Here is a 5,888-nt window from a genome sequence, read left to right as displayed (position 1 = left end):
GTGGCCGACCCATCGAGGTCAGCCAGGAGCACCCAGGACAGCAGCAGATGGGATTGCCAGTATAAAACTGCTAAACTGTCATGTCAACTGGCAAAGCAGCAGCAGACGGTTACAGTAGGGCTGGTAACCATTCCTTTGGTAACTTGCAAAAAAGCAAGGGGATGATGCGTGTAGCACTGCAGTACCCACGTACTGTCAGCATTATAAGAAGACATACGGTGACAGGAAAAAAGGGCCTGCGGAAAAACGGGCCCATGGTTGCTGGGACTAATATGGCTGTACTGCCGGGCAATTCCCGGGAAAAGGGCGCCAAAATGATTGTCGCTGTTGTTCATTGAGGGAGGGATTGAGTGATGACATTTACCCAGACCACTCATGACACTATTTTTGCCCCATCAGGCATTGAGATCTCAACCCAGAATTCCAATGGGCAAGGGGAGGCGGAATGCGGGAACTATGGGACAGTTACCCACAGTGCAACGCTATGGAAAATTGTATAAAAGCGCGACACAGGCCCATATAAGAACATTAACGGCGGTGTGCATCCATGTCCCAAGGCTAGCATCAATTTCCAGGCCAGCGGCCCTTGGAGGGTCTTTGTGAGCTACTCCCTTGTGGTCACCCCACTCAAGGAGCGTTCGTTCTATGGCAGTAAGCTGGATAGACAGTAAACGTCAGATTGCTGCTCCCAATGCTACACTCAGTTTTTCCGAAAAACTAGTATCTGTAAAATAGTCTACTTTCTGGCCAGAAGGACATACAGCAGCTCATCTGACCCCCTGATATCACCAGGCCTCCTGGCATGACACAATAGCTACTTCTGGGGGAAAGGCATCTGTTTTCATTGAATGACTTCAGGGATGGAGATCCACCACTTTCCTTGGTAGCTTGTTCCTGTGGTGAATCATCCTCACCGTTGCCATTGGGCTGTACTTGTAATATGAATTTGTCTCTTTTCACCTTCCAATCATTGTGTACCTTGGTTATGTCTTTCTATGCTCCATTCAAAGAGCCCTTTAATTACCCATATTTTTCTCTCCATTAAGTCACCCAACACTTCAGGAATTCACCTTTCAATCTTCTTTTGATAAGGCTAAAAACAGATGGAGCTCTTCAATAGCTCACTAGAGGCATTTTTTCCAGCCCTCAGAACATTTTAGTGGCTTTTTGCTGCCCCAGCTCCAATTTCACAGTATCTTTTTCAAATGAGGACACCAAAACTGGAGACAGATTCCAATATCAGTCTCACTGATGCCTTGTCACCTCTGTGATGTATTGACATAATCTGAACCTTTATAGATCACCATTGTGACCAATGTTCTATATTTGCAGCCAATATTGATAGAAAGGTTGTTGTGAAAGGGGCTAGGAGAGGTCTGAATGGCTGATTATAATGATGCTATCTCTAGATGTGTATCATTTTTGTAGTGACTTTATGAATATTGGCTCTATGCTGTCTGTATTAAAACTTGGTGCTATGCTCCGAGGAAACACCCAGCCAGACAAGTTGGGTCAGTTCTGCTTAGCCTGCTTGATGGCCATTTAAGGACCATCAGCTTACAACAACCCAGAGAGAAGGTAGATACGCCTTGTGGCTCAGCAAGTATGCAGGGACCTGCCTGGGACAAAAATCAAAGGTTTTTCTATTGCCACGTGTGGATAGAGTGTCCCTTGGGACAAAGAAAACTAACGACACATGGCAAGAGACTGCAAAGGCTGATGCCTCGTCTCCATATTGTCTTCAGTCCTGCTTCATACCCTCTGAAGGGACTTTGCTACAAACTGAAGTCTGTACAAGGGACTGAATGACCAATCCCAGCTTGGTTGGCTCCAGAGACTTGATTTGAACCTGCAGTTTATTCCATCACTGCTACAAGCCTGAACCAAGAACTTTGCCATTACTGTATGTGAAGGGTTAAAAATCATGTGCATATTATATAACAACCTTGTCTATGGATTGTGCCAGCTCTTTTCCAGACCCAAAGTCATGAGTATAATCAAGGGACCAGAAGCCTAGCAAATAGTGACCCTTAAAAGAAAGTGGGTAAACAGAAAGCCTTGCTGCTAAGATAGGCGTGGTCAGCAAATTGCCAGGTGTTGGAGCTAAGATACTAAGAATGTATCTTATTCAGAGTTGCAGATTGAACAAAGAATCCCTGTTCCTATTGTGTAAGTCTCTTCTGTAGGGGAGACGTTACTTCCAGAGGAGCCAACCTTGAGTTTCTGAAAAGTTGGCAGATGTCAATATAAGATATGGCATCTTCCACCTCCCTCACAGGAAGGACCAATGCCTTGCCTTAAGACACACAGAAAACAATCTTTATGCATATACTTTCACACGTTTCTTTGCTTTAAACCCTAGGAATGTACCTGGAGGGACAATCAAAGGAGTTGCTCCTTTCTATGGACCTCAAATCAAGAATTCAGCATAGATATTTTATACTAATAAAAATTTTAATCAAAGTATTCATGAAATGTTAACTTGCTAACTTGAGACCAATGGGTGGAGACATTATGTAACAGGTTAACCTGTGGCTACTGTTTGCTTATCCTGTCTTCTGCAAAACTATCCAGAGTTGGAACTCCCTACCCGTCTCTTTTCCCCCACCCATGGAAAATCATATATTCTATTGTAAACAACTTACAGTGCTCGAGCCTAATAAGCAAGGTGACACTCTGCCACTTCTGTGTTGTAATAAACTCCTATTCTTATGCCCTCTACATGGTGGAGATTTATGTCCTTCACAGGAAACATGCTGCACAAAGAGGAGATTCAGCATCAGCTGGGAATGTGTCTCACTCTCCCCACAGAAACAAATAAACAAACTTGTTGATCTTGAGGAATGGAGAAGACTGCCTTTCCTAGCTGCACATTGCTTGCAACAAAAGAAAACAAGTCTTTTTTGGTGGCAAGTGTTGAAAAGAGCCACTAGACACATGTGGAGACAGGAAAAATGTCCCCAACTCAACTGCATACGGGGGCGGAAGTCACAACCACAAGTGCTAAACAGTATAGAGCACAGGTCGGTGTCAGAAGAGTCTCTACAAAAGCCTTTTCCACCAGAAGGGTCCTCTCTGTGCGCAGAACTCCTGTCTTAGTGTGATGCTGCAGGCAGTGGAGAACCTTATTAGGCATCTCTTTGTGCAGTGAACATCTACAGAGGCTGTTTAAGGTCTTTAAGATAGGATATTTGGGAAAAACGGGCTGAAGTGTCTTCCTAGTAACCAGAAGATCTGTCTTGGGCCTGCCAGTTTTACGTGCAAGTCTGAGGGAAATGGGGAATGTCGTAGTTTGGATTGTAGTGTTGTCCTGGACCATCAAAGGGAACAGTTGCAAGCACTTTTCCTCAAGGCAGGCACCATGGCTTGGGTGTCTATAAAGCACTTTTGTTAGTAAACAGGATGGTCCTGGGTATCAACTATCAGTAGTAACCTTTCATGGATTTTGTTCCTCCTGTTTCAACATTTCAGTGGTTTTTCTAGGAAACAGAAGAGACCTCCATGTATCTAGTCATGCTTGTAAGGAAAAGGCTTCTGGAGAGAACATGGGAAAGACTCAAATCACAAGCCTGGAGTTATGATGAAAGAAGGCTGCTAGTGACGTGGCAGTGGCATGGGGGTTTGCGTTTGACTGCAATTGCTGGCAACACAAAAGCCTCACACACGTCCTTGTGATTCGCTGGGGATGTCAAACACAGATGGCATGTCATCTTCCTTTTGAGTTCACTGATGAAAAAGGAGCAGCTGGGAGAAAAGTCCCAGAGGCACTTTGCCAGGTAAAGATAGAGGTACTAGGAGGGGGATGGCAGCACCCAGTGGTTGGTCGTTGCCAAATCTGTCCACTCCTCCCACTTTTTGGTCAATCTTTTGAAGAAGACGAGAAGACTGCCTATGCCATGCAGTGCAAATGCTTCCAAAGAAACGTTCATTTTTTTCTGACAAGTGTTGGAAGAGGCACCTAAGAAATGTGGAGGACAAGGAAAAGGTCATCGTAACAACTTGCACAGACTCTGTGAGGCCCAGACAACGCAGAGAACCTGAGCACTGTAAGGACCACAGCTGGAGACAGAAGGGCCTTTTTCAAAGGCAGTTTCCACTAGCAGGGTCTTCTCTGTTCACAGAATTTCTGATAGTTTGATGTCTGCTGGTACTGGAGATGACTATTTTGGCATCTCTCTTTCTGTCTCAGTGAGCACCCGCTGTGGTTGTTGAAAGTCTGTGATGGGATCTATGGGATGCAACTAAACAGTGGGACCCCTGAGCCCTTTGTCCCACCACCTGGGCTGCCTCTCACACATGTGAGACTGAGACAAGCTGTGAATCTCTGGCAGATATTGCACTTACACAGACATCCGTAGGTAGGGACACAACCAACTGAATTACATGAATGCTTCTGCAGCCACTCATAACACTAATGATAGAAAGTCGCCCCCCCTGCAGCTCTGCAGCCTTGCACCCCTGGATCATACCATCTTGCCTTAATCAGAAGCCTGATCAGTGTGAGTTTATTACAGCAGGGTCCACCCCTCCCTCACTGTGAATAGTACATGAACCAGCCTTGTAATGGAGCTGAGATTTCCCAAGAACTTCAAGCAAAATACACCAGTTTAAGTAGAGCATAAAACAGATTTATTAACTACAGAAAGATGGAGTTTTAAGGATTATAAGTGGTAGGAATAAAATATCGAAGTAAATTACCATGGAAATTAAAGATAAATTCACTATCTAAACATTACACCTTATTACACTAGGGCGTAGTTCAGTTATGCACACAGGAAGGCTTAATGCTCGAGCTGCTGCACATGCTGGGCAGGCTTAAGGTCGGGCTTCCCATGGCAGGAGAGAAGAAGACTCGGCCCCTGCAGGGGCAGGCTGGGGCTTCCTGGATCCCATTTGCTCACAGCCAGCGCCCTGCCCCCACTCCCAAGTCATCCATGGCGCCCCCAGGTCGACCAAATGGAGCAGCAGTTTTCACTGCACTATATCCACTTATGGCTTACAGGCAACTCCCAGACTCACCACAGTCCACCATCTCGGCCAGAAAGGAGCCCACTCAGCCTCACCATTGCTGCTTTTCCTTCCCCCCAGAACCCCGCTTCTCCTGGGCTGCAAGGAGCCATCCCTGGGATGCCAACAGGCAGCCACAGGGTTCTGTCTCCCAGCAGCCAACCGCACCTCCATGGGTTCAGCCCTCAGAAGGGCAGGTGGGGGTTTCCTGGATCCCAGTTGCTCACAGCCAGCCCAGCCTCCACCTCTAAAACCATCAGTCATGCCCCCAGGTTGGCCAAAAAGGAGCCGCCATTCTCCACTTGGACTTAGCTTTGCTTGTTTTCCTTTCACCCAGAACCTCCCTTCTTCTCCTGGGCTGCAAGTAGCCACTCCTGGGAAGCCAAGAGGCAGGCACAGGATTCTACCTCCCAGCAGCCAACCACACCTCCCCAGGCTTTGCAGAATGAAGGGTGGTGCTCTACTAACCTCACTTAGCTGCACAGCTTCTTCCCTGCCTTCCTCAGCTCAACTTTCCTCTATTGCCCCATTCCTACCTCACTTCCTCCTTTGGCCAGTCACTCAAAGGAGCCCAGCAGGAAGTGAGAGCCTCTATAGGCCAACCTCCAACAGCAGAGGTGGCCAAGCCACAAGCCTCCAAATGGTGACTGGCCTAACTACTCTAGGTTCTTCAGCATGACACCAAGGTGCTTTCTCCACTGCTGTCAGCATCCTCTGTCATGCAGGGGTTAGAGTTATCCCAGGGATAGGCCAATAGGAGGAGTGGCCTTTCTGAACAACAAGGGGATCTGGGAAAAGGAAGCCAGCATGTTTCTGCCTGGTTTTGAACCAAGAACCATTTGCGTGTTAGGCAAATGTGATAACCACTACACTACAGAAAC

The 5,888-nt window shown here is 46.8% G+C and overlaps 1 non-coding gene across 1 annotated transcript; it reads right to left on the bottom strand.

The window, feature by feature from the left end:
* Positions 1-5,815: 5,815 nt before the first annotated feature.
* Positions 5,816-5,888, bottom strand: TRNAV-AAC (transfer RNA valine (anticodon AAC)). Its single transcript has one exon. It is a non-coding gene; the product is annotated as a tRNA-Val (tRNA).

The sequence above is a fragment of the Gopherus flavomarginatus genome, chromosome 5 (assembly GCF_025201925.1).
Source record: "Gopherus flavomarginatus isolate rGopFla2 chromosome 5, rGopFla2.mat.asm, whole genome shotgun sequence".
Classification (NCBI taxonomy): domain Eukaryota; kingdom Metazoa; phylum Chordata; order Testudines; family Testudinidae; genus Gopherus; species Gopherus flavomarginatus.
Note: the sequence above shows the minus strand (reverse complement) of the source record. Positions and strands in the feature narration are given on the sequence as shown.